The 15,954-nt window shown below is 44.2% G+C and overlaps 1 pseudogene; it reads right to left on the bottom strand.

The window, feature by feature from the left end:
• Positions 1-519: 519 nt before the first annotated feature.
• On the bottom strand, positions 520-15,365 carry LOC123723873 (myosin-IIIb-like; annotated as a pseudogene).
• Positions 15,366-15,954: the final 589 nt, after the last annotated feature.

Here is a 15,954-nt window from a genome sequence, read left to right as displayed (position 1 = left end):
CGCTGTTGTGGCTACCATAACTCCTGCGACACGACGCATGCTTGTTTCTCATCAGGTTTGGTGGGGTGGAGATAACATTGTGATGGGAGGCTGGTGACAGCCTCATCTAAATGTGAATGGAGCTAATCACCAATGCAAATTGCAATCAAAAGGGCTCATCCTCACCAAAGTGGGAGATAATTGTGCGACTGTGCCGATAGCAAAAGGTCAGTCACTTGTAGTATCAAAGCTTTCAAGTAATTATTCATTAGAAATTGTGTTCACATTAGAGATTTTTTCTGATTAAATAACAGTTTTAAGGGTAAGGCCAAATATTGTTCCATTTACTCTTGATAAAGTTTCTGATCAGTTTATCATTCTGGAGTTTTCAATTGAATTTACAATCTAGCGTTTTAGCTTGGACACATGCATTGTAGCATGCTAATTATTTGCCTGATTTAATGAATTTCTACCAGGTCTATCCTGCATTTCATGAGCACAAAAAATAACATTAAGAATCTTTACAATTTCTTGGCATATTTGGCATTTTATTATTCTCAGAGAAAGGGCTCTGCGATGATCCACTCCTAAATTCTGTTTGCCATTTTCCTCCAGACAAAAATCAAAGGCTTTTTATGAAAGTATACACCGCTGTGTGCCTGATCTGTCCCAGCCAGCTGTGTGCAGATGGAGCCCTCTAGTGCCTTACTGTGGGATCTTGAAGAGGGCTTTGATGGGGTGCATCTCAGACAATGGGGGGTCTCCATCAGCCAGCTCTATGGCTGTGATGCCCAGTGACCACACGTCACAGCAGGCGTCATACGTGGAGTCATACTGCTGCTCACAGGCAATGACCTGGGATGACACAGGCAGGACAAACATGACACAAGCAGGTGGACACTTCTCATGCAAGTTGCTGTTTCTTACTGTAGATGATGATATGAAGATAATGTATTAGCAATAGTGAGGTAGTAACTTCGTATGGGCACCAAAAGGCTTTCATTGATTCTGAAGCTGAAGTAACATGACACAACAATGCAGAAGAAGATCAAGTCATTTAAAAATGGTCTGTGTTTAAAATACACATTGTAATGTTGATTTAAAAAGGTTAGTTAAATTCATTCATCAAGTGAGTACATACTCACTCGTCTATCACTCTCTACAGTCCATATAGCACATCGAATGCAACTCAATGGTGTCATCATGTAGGATATTTCTGTGCTAAGAAGTGTTTGTGTTCTCATGCAACTGCAAGTAAAGTGGCACATGTAAAAAAGGCTAACCTCAGGTGCCATCCAAAAGGGAGTGCCAACGGAGGTGTTTCTTCGCAAAAGTGCCCTCGTCAGCTGAGCAGACACACCTGGATAGAATTTAGGCGATTTAATATAAAACACAACATCCTCAGTGAATCAGTGTTTGATGCAAAATCAAGATTTGATGTATTATATCACATACCTGTTATAATGACATATTCGCAGTTGTTTAATATGCTTTAATATGTACAGTACCAGTCAAAAGTTTGGACACACCTACTCATTCAAGGCTTTTTCTTTATTTGTACTATTTTCTACATTGTAGAATAATAGTGAAGACATCAAAACTATGAAATAACACATATGGAATCATGTAGTAAGCAAAAAAGTGTTAAACAAATCAAAATATATTTTGTATTTGAGATTCTTCAAAGTAACCATCCTTGCCTTGATGACAGCTTTGCACACTCTTGGCATTCTCTCATCCAGCTTCATGAAGCAGTCACTTGGAATGCATTTCAATTAACAGGTGTGCCTTGTTAAAAGTTCATTTGTGGAATTTCTTTCCTTCTTAATGCATTTGAGCCAATCAGTTGTGTTATGACAAGGTAGGGGTGGTATATAGAAGATAGCCCTATTTGGTGAAAGACCAAGTTCATATTATGGCAAGAACAGCTCTAATAAGCAAAGAGAAACAACAGTCCATCATTACTTTAAGACATGAAGGTCAGTCAATGCGGAACATTTCAAGAACTTTGAAAGTTTCTTCAAGTGCCGTCGCAAAAACCATCAAGCGCTATGATGAAACTGGCTCTCATGAGGAACGCCACAGGAAAGGAAGACCCAGAGTTAGCTTTTTTGCAAAGGATAAATTCATTAGAGTTACCAGCCTCAGAAATTGCAGCCCAAATAAATGCTTCACAGAGTTCAAGTAACAGACACATCTCAACACGCAGGAGACTGTGTGACTGGGCCTTCATAGTCCAATTACTGCAAAGAAACCACTATTAAAGGACACCAAAAGAAGAAGAAACTTGCTTGTGCCAAGAAACATGAGCAATGGACATTTGACTGGTGGAAATCTGTGCTTTGGTCAGATTTTTGGTTCCAACCGCAATGTCTTTGTGAGAAGCAGAATAGGTGAACAGATGACCTCCGCATGTGTGGTTCCCACCGTGAAGCATGGAGGAGGAGGTGTGATGGTGTGGGGGTGCTTTGCTAGTGACACTGTCAGTGATTTATTTAGAATTCAAGGCACACTTAACCAGCATGGCTACCACAGCATTTTGCAGCAATACGCCGTCCCATCTGGTTTGCGCTTAGTTAAAAAAAGATATATTTTTTATTTATTTAACCTTTATTTAACCAGGTAGGTTAGTTGAGAACAAGTTCACATTTACAACTGCGACCTGGCCAAGAATAAAGCAAAGCAGTTCGACACATACAACAACACAGAGTTACACATGGAATAAACAAACATACAGTCAATAATACAGTAGAAAATGTCTATATACAGTGTGTGCAAATGAGGTAAGATAAGGGAGGTAAGGCAATAAATAGGCCATGGTGGTGAAGTAATTACAATATACCAATTAAACACTGGAGTGATTGATGTGCAGAAGATGAATGTGCAAGTGGAGATGCTGGGGTGCAAAGGAGCAAGATAAATAAATAAATGGGGATGAGGTAGTTGGATGGGCTATGTACAGGTGCAGTGATCTGTGAGCTGCTCTGACAGCTGGTGCTTAAAGCTAGTGAGGGAGATATGAGTCTCCAGCTTCAGTGATTTTTGCAGTTCATTCCAGTCATTGGCAGCAGATAACTGGAAGGAAAGGCGGCCAAAGTAGGAATTGGCTTTGGGGTTGACTAGTAAGATATACCTGCTGGAGCGCATGCTACGGGTGGGTGCTGCTATGGTGACCAGTGAGCTGAGATAAGGCGGGGCTTTACCTAGCAGAGACTTGTAGATGACCTGGAGCCAGTGGGTTTGTCGACGAGTATGAAGTGAAGGCCAGCCAACGAGAGCGTACAGGTTGCAATGGTGGGTAGAACAGTGAGGGGAAAAAGTATTACCGATCCTCGACATCGGCGATGTCATTTACAAAATAGCCTCCAACACTCTACTCAACAAATTGGATGCAGTCTATCACAGTGCCATCCGTTTTGTCAACAAAGCCCCATATACAGCGAGGGAAAAAAGTATTTGATCCCCTGCTGATTTTGTACGTTTGCCCACTGACAAAGAAATGATCAGTCTATAATTTTAATGGTATGTTTATTTGAACAGTGAGCGACAGAATAACAACAAAAGAATCCAGAAAAACGCATGTCAAAAATGTTATAAATTGATTTGCATTTTAATGAGGGAAATAAGTATTTGACCCCCACTAAATCAGAAAGATTTCTGGCTCCCAGGTGTCTTTTATACAGGTAACGAGCTGAGATTAGGAGCACACTCTTAAAGGGAGTGCTCCTAATCTCAGTTTGTTACCTGTATAAAAGACATCTGTCCACAGAAGCAATCAATCAATCAGATTCCAAACTCTCCACCATGGCCAAGACCAAAGAGCTCTCCAAGGATGTCAGGGACAAGATTGTAGACCTACACAAGGCTGGAATGGGCTACAAGACCATCGCCAAGCAGCTTGGTGAGAAGATGACAACAGTTGGTGCGATTATTCGCAAATGGAAGAAACACAAAAGAACTGTCAATCTCCCTCGGCCTGGGGCTCCATGCAAGATCTCACCTCGTGGAGTTGCAATGATCATGAGAACGGTGAGGAATCAGCCCAGAACTACACGGGAGGATCTTGTCAATGATCTCAAGGCAGCTGGGACCATAGTCACCAAGAAAACAATTGGTAACACACTACGCCGTGAAGGACTGAAATCCTGCAGTGCCCGCAAGGTCCCCCTGCTCAAGAAAGCACATATACATGCCCGTCTGAAGTTTGCCAATGAACATCTGAATGATTCAGAGGACAACTGGGTGAAAGTGTTGTGGTCAGATGAGACCAAAATTGAGCTTTTTGGCATCAACTCAACTCGCCGTGTTTGGAGGAGGAGGAATGCTGCCTATGACCCCAAGAACACCATCCCCACCGTCAAACATGGAGGTGGAAACATTATGCTTTGGGGGTGTTTTTCTGCTAAGGGGACAGGACAACTTCACCGCATCAAAGGGACGATGGACGGGGCAATGTACTGTCAAATCTTGGGTGAGAACCTCCTTCCCTCAGCCAGGGCATTGAAAATGTGTATTCCATCATAACAATGACCCAAAATACACAGCCAAGACAAGAAAGGAGTGGCTCAAGAAGAAGCACATTAAGGTCCTGGAGTGGCCTAGCCAGTCTCCAGACCTTAATCCCATAGAAAATCTGTGGAGGGAGCTGAAGGTTCGAGTTGCCAAACGTCAGCCTCGAAACCTTAATGACTTGGAGAAGATCTGCAAAGAGGAGTGGGACAAAATCCCTCCTGAGATGTGTGCAAACCTGGTGGGCAACTACAAGAAACGTCTGACCTCTGTGATTGCCGACAAGGGTTTTGCCACCAAGTACTAAGTCAGGTTTTGCAGAGGGGTCAAATACTTATTTCCCTCATTAAAATGCAAATCAATTTATAACGTTTTTGACATGCCTTTTTCTGGATTTTTTTGTTGTTATTCTGTCGCTCATTGTTAAAATTAAACATACCATTAAAAGTATAGACTGATCATTTCTTTGTCAGTGGGCAAACGTACAAAATCAGCAGGGGATCAAATACTTTTTTTCCCTCGCTGTATATGGGGCTTTGTTGACAAAACAGATGGCACTGTGATAGACTGCATCCAATTTGTTGAGTAGAGTGTTGGTGGCTATTTTGTAAATGACATCGCCGATGTCGAGGATCGGTAGGATAGTCAGTTTTACGAGGGTATGTTTGGCAGCATGAGTGAAGGATGCTTTGTTGCGAAATAGGAAGCCGATTCTAGATTTAATTTTGGATTGGAGGTGCTTAATGTGAGTCTGGAAGGAGAGTTTACAGTCTAACTAGACACCTAGGTATTTGTAGTTGTCCACATATTCTAAGTCAGAACCGTCCAGAGCAGTGATGCTGGACGGGCGGGCAGGTGCGGGCAGCGATCGGTTGAAGAGCATGCATTTAGTTTTACTTGCATTTAAGAGCATTTGGAGGCAACGGAAGGAGAGTTGTATGGCATTGAAGCTCGTCTGGAGGTTAGTTAACACACTGTCCAAAGAAGGGCCAGAAGTATACAGAATGGTGTCGTCTGCGTAGAGATGGATCAGAGAATCACCAGCAGCAAGACCGACATCAATGATGTATACAGAGAAGAGAGTCGGCCCGATAATTGAACCCTGCTGGCACCCCCATAGAAACTGCCAGAGGTCCAGACAACAGGCCCTCCAATTTGACACACTGAACTCTATCAGAGAAGTAGTTGGCGAACCAGCCAAGGCAATCATTTGAGATACCAAGGCTGTTTAGTCTGCCAATAAGAATGTGGTGATTGACAGAGTCGAAAGCCTTGGCCAGGTCGATGAATACGGCTGCACAGTATTGTCTCTTATCGATGGCGGTTATGATATTGTTTAGGACCTTGAGCGTGGCTGAGGTGCACCCATGACCAGCTCTGAAAGTAGATTGCATAGTGGAGAAGGTACGGTGGGATTCGAAATGGTTGGTAATCTGTTTGTTAACTTGGCTTTCGAAGACCTTAGAAAGGCAGGGTAGGATAGATATAGGTCTGTAGCAGTTTGGGTCTAGAGTGTCTCCCCCTTTGAAGAGGGGGATGATTGCGGCAGCTTTCCAATCTTTGGGAATCTCAGATGATACGAAAGAGAGGTTGAACAGGCTAGTAATAGGGGTTGCAACAATTTCGGGGGTCCAGATTGTCTAGCCCAGCTGATTTGTAGGGGTCCAGATTTTGCAGCTCTTTCAGAACATCAGCTATCTGGATTTGTGTGAAGGAGAAATGGGGAATGCTTGGGTGAGTTGCTGTGGAGGGTGCCGGGCAGTTGACCGGGGTAGGGGTAGCCAGGTAGAAAAATGCTTATTGAAATTCTCAATTATAGTGGATTTATCGGTGTTGACAGTGTTTCCTAGCCTCAGTGCAGTGGGCAGCTGGGAGGAGGTGCTCTTATTCTCCATGGACTTTACAGTGTCCCAGAACTTTTTTTGAGTTTCTGCTACTGGATGCAATTTTCTACATTGCATCCTGGAGCATGCTTATTTAAGATGGTGAGGAAGGCACTTTTACAGAATAACCAGGCATCCTCTACTGACGGGATGAGGTCAATATCATTCCAGGATACCCCGGCCAGATCGATTAGAAAGGCCTGCTCGCTGAAGTGTTTTAGGGAGTGTTTGACAGTGATGAGGGGTGGTCGTTTGACCGCAGACCCATTACGAATGCAGGCAATGAGGCAGTGATCGCTGAGATCTTTGTTGAAAACAGCAGAGCTGTATTTGGAGGGCAAGTTGGTTAGGATGATATTTATGAGGGTGCCCGTGTTTAAGGATTTGGGGTTGTACCTGGTAGGTTCATTGATAATTTGTGTGAGATTGAGGGGATCAAGCTTAGATTGTAGGATGGCCAGGGTGTTAAGCATGTCCCAGTTTAGGTCACCTAGCAGCACGAGCACTGAAGATAGATGGGGGGCAATCAAGTGCCCAGGGCACAGCTGGGGGCAGAGGGTGGTCTATACCAAGCGGCAACGGTGAGAGACTTGTTTCTGGAAAGGTGGATTTTTAAAAGTAGAAGCTGTAATTGTTTGGGTACAGACCTGGATAGTAAGACAGAACTCTGCAGGCTATATCTGCAGTAGATTGCAACTCTGCCCCCTTTGGCAGTTCTGTCTTGGCGGAAAATGTTATAGTTAGGGATGGAAATTTCAGGATTTTTTGGTGGTCTTCCTAAGCCAGGATTCAGACACGGCTAAGACATCCGGGTTGGCAGAGTGTGCTAAAGCAGTGAATAAAACAAACTTAGGGAGGAGGCTTCTAATGTTAACATGCATGAAACCAAGGCTCTTACGGTTATAGAAGTCAACAAATGAGAGCACCTGGGGAATAGAAGTGGAGCTAGGCACTGCAGGTCCTGGATTAACCTCTACATCACCAGAGGAACAGAGGAGGAGTAGAATAAAGGTACGGCTAAAGGCTATATGAACTGGTCGTCTAGTACATTCGGAACAGAGAGTAAAAGGATCAGGCTTCTGGGCGCGATAGAATAGATTCAAGGCATAATGTACAGACAAAGGTATGGTAGGATGTGAGTACATTGGAGGTAAACCTAGGCATTGTGTGATGATGAGAGAGATATTGTCTCTAGAAACATTTAAACCAGGTGATGTCATCGCATATGTGGGAGGTGGAACTAAATGGTTGGTTAAGGCATATTGAGCAGGGCTAGAGGCTCTACAGTGAAATAAAACAATAATCACTAACCAGAAAAGTAATGGACAAGGCATATTGACATTAGGGAGAGGCATGCGTAGCCGAGTGATCATAGGTGTCCAGTGAGTGTTTGGGCTGGCTGGAGACATGGCGATTCAGACAGTTAGCAGGCCGGGGCTAGCAAGCTAGCAGAAGGGCCTTAGGGGGACGTCGCGACGGAGGAAAGTCTGTTTTAGCCTCCTTATGCGGTTCCGTCGATAGACCAGTCGTGATGGATTAGTAGGGTTCCTTGTAGCAGAAGGGTCCAGTCCAATTGGCAAATGGATCTATTCAGCTAACAGTCCGATATGCTCTAGACAGCTAGCGGGCCGCGGCAAGCAGGCTAGCAGATGGGCATGCCGGGGACGTTGCGACGTAGGAACCAGTTGAGTAACCCCCTCGAGCAGATTACGTCGGTAGTCCAGTCGTGATGGATCGGCAGGGTTCCGTACCCCGTACCGGCAGTAAAAGGGGTCCAGGCCATTTGGCAAAATAAGTATTGTAGCCCAGGAATGGCTGATGGACCTATTCAGCTAGCCTGGAGATGGGCCTAGCTTGGGCTATCTCCAGGCTAATTGGTGCTTGCTTCGGGACAGAGACGTTAGCCACTAGTAGTCACTCGGATTGCAGCTAGCTAGCTGCGATGATCCAGGTGAGAAGGTTCAGAGCTTGCGGGTCGGAATCCGGGGATATGGAGAGAAAATAGGTCCGGTATGCTCTGCTTTGAATCGCGTTGTACAAACTGGCAAGAGCTTTCCGAGCTAAAGGTAGCTGATGGCCGCTAGCAGTGGTTAGCTGACTACTAGCTAGTTAGCTGGCTAGCTTCTGTTGGGAGATTCCGGTTCAGAGGTAAAGAAAAATACTTTAGAAAAAAGCTGAAAAAAGCAGTGGGACTATCATTTGCTTTTCAACATGACAATGACCCCAAATACACTTCCAGGCTATGTAAGGGCTATTTTACCAAGAAGGAGAGTGATGGTGCTGCATTTATTTTTTATTTTATTTTATTTCACCTTTATTTAACCAGGTAGGCCAGTTGAGAACAAGTTCTCATTTACAACTGTGACCTGGCCAAGGTAAAGCATAGCAGTGCGACAAAAACAACAACACAGAGTTACACATAAACAAACATACAGTTAATAACACAAAATAAAATAAAAATAGAAAGAATCTATGTACAGTGTGTGCAAATGTAGAAGAGTAGGGAGGTAGGCAATAAATTGTCCATAGAGGTGAAAATAATTACAACTTAGCATTAATACTGGAGTGATATATGTGCAGATGATGATGTGCAAGTAGAGATACTGGGGTGCAAAAGAGCAAGAGGGTAAGTAATAATATGGGGATGAGGTAGTCGGGTGTGCTATTTACAGATTGGCTGTGTACAGGTACAGTGATCGGTAAGCTACTCTGACAGCTTATGCTTAAAGTTAGAGAGGGAAATAAAAGACTCCAGCTTCAGAGATTTTGTGGGGACATCAAAACATTTCATCAGATGACCTGGCCTCCACAATCACCCGACCTCAACCAAATTGAGATGGTTTGGGATGATTTGGACTGCAGAGTGAAGGAAAAGCAGCCAACAAGTGCTCAGCATATGTGGGAACTCCTTCAAGACTGTTGGAAAAGCATTCCTCATGAAGCTGTTTGAGAGAATGCCAAGAGTGTGCAAAGCTGTCATCAAGGCAAAGGTGGCTACATTAAAGAATCTAAAATCTAAAATATTTGTTTAATAGTGTTTTGTTCACTACATGATTCCATATTTGTTATTTAATAGTTTTGATGTCTTCACTATTATTCTACAATGTAGAAAATAGTACAAATAAAGAAAAACTTTTGAATGAGTAGGTGTGTCCAAACTTTTGACTGGTACTGTATATTTGTGTGCATATTGAATTACATAAACAGAGGGAAAGTGTCGATGTGTGAATCAATCAATAGCGATATGGCATATCACTTGGTGTGCTAACCTGCCATACCACCATAATCATTTCTAATTAAGTGGGACAGATTTTTATCAGCAGGATTCCACTTCATTCTCAGCACACAGAGGACATAAACATGCCTGGGGCAACTCAAAGTCATTTGCCAGAACAGCTTTCTTTTTATATGCAAAGGATCAAATAATGCAATTTAAATTGGCAATAATAGCCTTAGGTTAAGCTATGGTCCATGAAATACAAAGATGTTACATAGGGTCGGTAACAAAGACATGGAAAGAGGACTGCATCACAGCATTGATGCCCATATGTTAGCATTTACCAATAATATCACAGGCTTTTATGTGGAGAAATAAAAAAAATGCATTAACCGTGAACTATCAATGATGAGTTATCTGTCAAAGGCCCAATGCGCTCAAAAATGTGATAGTCCTGTGTTTTATATCACTCACCGGCAAGTTTATTATGTACACCAAATGGATCGCTCCTACAAACTGTGAGTCATGTGGCTTTCTATATAAAGCAGGTAGACAGGCATCGAGGCATTCAGTTACTGTTCGATTAAACGTTAGAATGGGCAAAACGAGTGACTTAAGCGACTTTGAGAGTGGTATTATCATCGGTGCCAGGCACACTGGATCCAGTATCTCGTGATGCCATTGCATCAGCATGGACCAACATCCTTGTGGAACATTACTGACACCTTATAGAATGCCCCAAAGAATTCAGTCTGTTCTGGAGGCAAAAGGGGGTACGACGGTACCAGATGGGTGTACCTATTAAACTGGCCGTTCAGTGTATATTTCCACACTACGAGGTTGGAATAATAATGTGAAATTGTGAAAATTATGATAATGCGCTTTAAGTGTAAGAGTTGTTTTGAAAAGTCCCCCAGAAATTTCAGCCCGTTTTGGTGGGATGGAGTTTTGGCCTGCCTGATTTCATCACCAGGTGGTAAATGAGTTAATAAACCAATAAGAAAGAGATTTCCAAACCTCTCTGCTAGTTTTCAGTTTACCCCTTCCCACTCTGACCACTCCCAGACATTCCTAGCAAAAGTCTTACTTGAGATCTTGTTCTTTGCTAAGAAGATATTTTTGTTTATTTTTGACCATTTTAATTTAAAACAATCCCAGAAATGATTTGATAATGAGATTTAAAAAAACTGCATTGGACCTTTAAATGAAGGCCCAGACAGAAGTGAAGTGCCTCCACAACAGGAAATCAAAGCCATTACCAAAGTCGACAAGCTTGACTCCTCCCTCGGTGGTCAGAAGCATGTTGTTTCCTTTGACGTCACAATGGATAATCTGGTTGTTGTGTAAATGCTGGAGACCCTGGCAGGCGGGAGGAGGGGCTTAATAAGCGTCAGTAATGCCATTATTAACTGTTTGTTAATAATAAAGCTGTCTACCGCCATGTGTATTACTCCCACACCCTGCCACCTCCTGAGTCAATCCCCTGCCCACTGTGCGTGGATGCCACACCCTTCTGTCATTAGGCATTTAGCAGTTGGCCATCTCACCAAGAGGGCGCCGTATAAAATGTATGCGATAACGGGCTCCAGCAGTTGCTGGCCTTGCATGAGCAGGCCTTTGATGAGATCTGTGACTGAGCCCCCCGTTGCACAGCTGTGTGTGTGTGTGTGTGTGTGTGTGTGTGTGTGTGTGTGTGTGTGTGTGTGTGTGTGTGTGTGTGTGTGTGTGTGTGTGTGTGTGAGAGAGAGCAGTGGCTCCTCCAATACTCACCACTCTAGATTATGATTAATTACAAGAGCCACCCCTCCCACACATACAACTAGACTGGAGTCACAACTCCTTCCAGAGCTTTTAAACTTGAGATTTTTCCCAGTGGAGGAGGGTGACCTCCTCTCAGCTCGGCGATGGATTTCACTCCCATCATTTAAAGTAAATCTACTGTTTGTGATCTTTCTACTGCTCAAACAGAGAACAACAAAGATGGGCTGTAGTCTACTGTAAGACTGTGTCGATCGTATTGGTGGAAATGTAACACAGGAGATAAAGTGCAGCTACCTATACTGAGCACAATCAGACACTGTCTTGTTTAACAAGCTCACACCACTGGGTTATATTGCCTCAAATGACAAAGTGCTACTGTATGAGCCCTTAAATGATTAACTGCATGTTGTACTGAAGATGTACAGTAGATACAGTATATAATATTTGACTGGATTGTAAAGCTGGGCAAAGTCCGACTTTATTAAGCGAGACAGAAAAACCCAGGGGATCTCACTTCTAGAACCATCCAGAGGTGTCCGCCTGAGAGGTCGTCTGACTTGTAGAACATGCCGTAGAACTTGACCACGTTGGGGGGATTGGACAGGGTCCTCAGGGTACTCAGCCTCAAGCTCCTCATCAACATCCTTTGACAAGGAGGACACATTAACATCAGTCACACAACATGTTGACTGAACACCAACACACCAGAAGACAAAACAACGTGTCGACAACTACTTACATTTCTAAAAAAAGATGGATGTTGAAATAAAATTGAAGGGAACTAAAACCCCCTCAATCAGAGCCCAGAACCATTAAACACAGGGAAACTAACTCTTGGTTAGAAGTACCAATGAAGCTTCTTCTATATCAGTTTAAATCTCAGTGGAAGTGAAGAGAAAGCATCACAGAGGCAGAATTCCTCTTCCTGGATACGTGAACGATACTGTCAGCGGTCTAATCAAGGAGAGGGATGAGCAGGGAAGCAGCTACATCTTCATACCCAGCAGGGGAGCTGCAGCAGGGGGCTAGCGAGAGGCGCAAGAGGGATTGAAGCACTGACAATCACAGGCAAGCACTCAGCTTGAATCTCACAAACACAACATGGCACCACTGAAGGCCCCCCTGGCCTCAGTGCCACAGACAGGTCTGGCAGCTAGCTGCACATCACTAAGGTCGTGACATAGATAAAGGCGGAGGGAGATGGTAAGGACGACTGTGGAGAGTGGGTGTAGAAATGGAGTGGAAATGGATGAAAAGGAGACAGGTAGTGAATCTACTTGGGAACAGTAAATACGGGACAGGTACATGGGAGTACCAGTGACTTGCTCAATATGGAAGTGGTCAGATGACGCGGATGCTACACTACAGGACTGTTCTGCTAGCACAGACTGGAAAATCTTCCGGGATTCATCCAATGGCATTGAGGAGTATACCACCTCAGTTATCGGCTTCATCAATAAGTGCAACGATGACGTCATCCCCACAGTGACCGTACATACATATCCCAACAAGAAGCCATTGATTACAGGCAACATCCGCATCGAGCTAAAGGCTAGAGCTGCTGCTTTCAAGGAGCGGGACACTAATCCGAATGCACCCTCAGACGAACTATCAAACAGGCAAAGCGTCAATACAGGATTAAGATTGAATCCTACTACACCGGCTCTGATGCTCGTCGGATGTAGCAGGGCTTGAAAACGATTACGGACTACAAAGGGAAACCCAGCCGTGAGCTGCCCAGTGACGCGAGCCTACCAGATGAGCTAAATGCCTTTTATGCTCGCTTCGAGGCAAGCAACACTGAAGCATGCATGAGAGTACCAGATGTTCCGGACGACTGTGTGATCACGCTTTCGGTAGCCGATGTGAGTAAGACCTTTAAACAGGTCAACATTCACAAAGCCGCAGGGCCAGACGGATTACCAGGACGTGTACTCAAAGCATGCACGGACCAACTGGCAAGTGTCTTCCCTGACATTTTCAACCTCTCCCTGACAGAGTCTGTAATACCTACATGTTTCAAGCAGACCACCATTGTCCCTGTGCCCAAGGAAGCGAAGGTAACCTGCCTAAAAGATTACCGCCCCGTACCACTCACGTCAGTAGCCATGAAGTGCTTTGAAAGGCAGGTCCTGGCTTACATCAACACCATCATCACTAGACCCACTCCAATTTACATACCGCTCCAACAGATCCACAGACGAAGCAATCTCAATCGCACTCCACACTGCCCTTTGCCACCTGGACAAAAGGAACACCTGCGTGAGAATGCTGTTCATTGACTACACCTCAGCGTTCAACACCATAGTGCCCACAAAGCTCATCACTAAGCTAAGGACCCTGGGACTAAACACCTCCCTCTGCAACTGGATCCTGGACTTCCTGACGGGCCAATCCCAGGTAGTAAGGGTAGGCAACAACACATCTGCATGCTTAGTCCCCTCACCCACGACTGCGTGGCCAAACACGACTCCAACACCATCATTAAGTTTGATGACGACACAACAGTGGTAGGCCTGATCACCGACAACGATGAGACAGACTATAGGGAGGAGGTCAGAGACCTGGCAGTGTGATGCCAGGACAACAACCTCTCCCTCAATATCAGCAAGACAAAGGAGCTGATCGTGGACTACAGGAAAAGGCAGGCCAAACAGGCCCCCATTAACATCGAAGGGACTGTGGTGGAGCGGGTCCACATCACCAACAAACTATCATGGTCCCAAACACCACAAGACAGTCGTGAAGAGGGCACGACAACACCTTTTCCCCCTCAGGAGACTGAAAAGATTTGGCATGGGTCCCCAGATCCTCAAAAAGTTCTACAGCTGCACCATCAAGAGCATCCTGAGCGGTTGCATCACCGCCTGGTATGGCAACTGCTCGGCATCTGACCGTAAGGTGCTACAGAGGGTAGCGAGTACGGCCCAGTACATCACTGGGGCCAAGCTTCCTGCCATCCAGGACCTATATATTAGGCGGTGTCAGAGGAAGGCCCAAAAAATTGTCAAAGACTCCAGTCACCAATTCTTAGACTGTTCTCTCAGCAACCGCACGGCAAGTGGTACCGGAGCGCCAAGTCTAGGACCAAAAGGCTCCATAACAGCTTCTACCTCCAAGCCATAGGACTGCTGAACAATTCATCAAATGGCCACCCGGACTATTTACATTGACACCACCCCCTCCATTTGTTTTTACACTGCTGCTACGCGCTGACTATTATCTATTCATAGTCACTTTACCCATACCTAAATGTAAAAATTACCTTGACTAACCTGTACCCCCACACATTGACTCGGTACCGGTACCCCCTGTATATAGCCTCGTTATTGTTATTTTATTGTGGTACTTTTTATTATTTTTTACTTTTAGTTTATTCAGTAAATATTTCCTTCACTCTTTCTTGAACTGCATTGTTGTTTAAGGGCTTGAAAGTAAGCATTTCACGGTAAGGTCCACACCTGTTGTTTTCGGAGCATGTGACAAATACAATTTCATTTGATTTATTGGGGAGGCAGGTATACGGAAATAAGCGAAGGAACTTATTCTGTTTGTAAGCTTCGTATATTGAGACAAGGCAAACAATAGTCAAGAAAAACAGAGATGATTTCGTTTATTAATTTGTTTGGTTTAGCGTTATCACTGGTAAGGTTTGACATTACTGGCGAAAATGAGGAAGAGCACCTAAACTTTCTAAAGAGACATATCAATTGATTGTGTGTCTTTTGCATTTTTATTTCATTTTAATTTAACCTTTATTTAACTAGGCAAGTCAGTTAAGAACAAATTCTTATTTACAATGACGGCCTACCCCGGCCAAACCCTAACGACGCTAGGCCAATTGTGCACCGCCCTATGGGACTCCCAATCATGTTTAACTTACATTAATTGGGTGCAGGACTTTGACTGATGCCTGACTCCCATCCTTCCTGTTGTTCACTCTAGACTTTTCCACAGGTTCCTTTACCAATGGTCCCTGCAGTCAGCCAATGGATCCGCCAGGCTCTCCAGACCATACAGCAACCTCCTACATTGAATTATAGAGCTCCAAGTGAAATGCTTCATTCATGTACACACATGTTGGAACTAAATTAAATGTGTATCCCTGCCAACACTTTCTCCTCTCTCGGGAAGCTTTGCTAATCAAGAAAAGATAACAGGCAACGTGTCAGTATTAGCTTAGCTTCAAAACATCCTGCATATGGCTTTGACACTGAGCTACATGCAATGCTTCACCAAAACACACTTTCTCATTACCGCTATATCAACACTAAAGATATTAACAGCTTGGTATATATTATGTTATACAGTAGACCACTAAACCACTAATTGAGCCCAATGACACATCTATTTGGCCAAGGGAGGCACTTAACAGGTTTAAAGCAGCCGAAGAGAAAGCTAAATTCAAACCAAACGCCGATACTTACATCGGGAGTGTTATTCTGTGACTCATTAAGCCTTGGACAGTGCAGACAAACGACTAAAATGTCTCATAGTAAAACAAGACCCACACAGATGACGCTTGCTTATCCCCGAGGGGACATGTAACCAGTAGCATTGCACTGGGAATCTGGATTAGCACGCACCACAGGGACCCTGTGGATG

This window comes from Salmo salar, chromosome ssa21 (assembly GCF_905237065.1).
Source record: "Salmo salar chromosome ssa21, Ssal_v3.1, whole genome shotgun sequence".
NCBI lineage: Eukaryota > Metazoa > Chordata > Actinopteri > Salmoniformes > Salmonidae > Salmo > Salmo salar.
The sequence above is the reverse complement of the archived record's forward strand: the minus strand, read 5'-3'. Positions and strand labels throughout refer to the sequence as shown.